Raw genomic sequence first — 1,056 nt, forward strand, 5'->3', positions numbered from 1 at the left:
CCAGATCCAGTGTTCAGACTGTGACACCTGGATGGATGTAGAACTGATCTGGTGTCAGTTTCTACCAGAACTCAGATGTGTTCTTCCTCCTAAATGTCATGTGTCTATCTGCTGTACTGATGAAGTTCTGAGGCTCAGAAATGATGGAAAAAGTCCATTAAAGTAATAAATCTGGAGCCTCCTCTGTGGACTTCAAGGACCTGGAACTCTGGAAACATTCACAGTATGAAGGAACAATAAAGTACAAAACTTTGCTTCATTAAATACACTAAACTTTTAATCAGAAAACTGTGTTCAACCTTTTAATCTGGTTAAACAACTTTGCCGTCCGACGTCTGAAGGAGTCGAACTGTCAGCTGGAGGCTCTGACTGACCTTCGTCTTTCCCCCGTTGACCTCCTCTTCCTTGTTCCACCTGGACAAAAGGTGGGAGTCGGAGGCAGAAGAAAATGCACTCGACACGCAGCTGCGATTGAAACATCACTTCAGCTGCTCTCCACCTTAACTCGATTTCACCCTCTGGCTAGGAATTAGCATAAGCCTCGGAGCCATGTTCCTGGAGTGGAAATGTTCCCAGCGCCGTTAAGCGCCTCTGCCACCGGCTGCCTCGCCTGCACCTTCAACACCTTCATCACGGAGGTCGAGTTCCTCCCAGGAGTCCGTCTCCAAGACACTGATTAGACACTGATGCTCAGAAAACACTCCCATTGTCCGCTACTCTTCCCGTGAAGGAACATTTTGATTCGGTGTTCGGCGTTACTCAGGTGCCGCGTGGTTTCCGTGGACAGATTTGCCTCCTCGGGGGCCGCAAGGCAGAAATTTGCTGTCTGGTCCTTATTGACCCCCGGTATTCATGTCATTTTGATTATTTCCCCAGACTCCCAGCAGCCAAGCGACACCGCAGAGCTGAAAAATGAAGCAATATATTCACCTGGGCTCCGGGGAATCATGATGGGCAGGTTGTTTTTTTCTTCTTCTGACAAGTTAAAGACTCCACTGTGATTAAACAACTTGGACAATGTAAATGAAAGCAATTTGATAAAAACTCAATTTTACA

Source organism: Stegastes partitus, unplaced genomic scaffold (assembly GCF_000690725.1).
Source record: "Stegastes partitus isolate 25-593 unplaced genomic scaffold, Stegastes_partitus-1.0.2 Scaffold336, whole genome shotgun sequence".
NCBI classification, from domain to species: Eukaryota; Metazoa; Chordata; class Actinopteri; family Pomacentridae; genus Stegastes; species Stegastes partitus.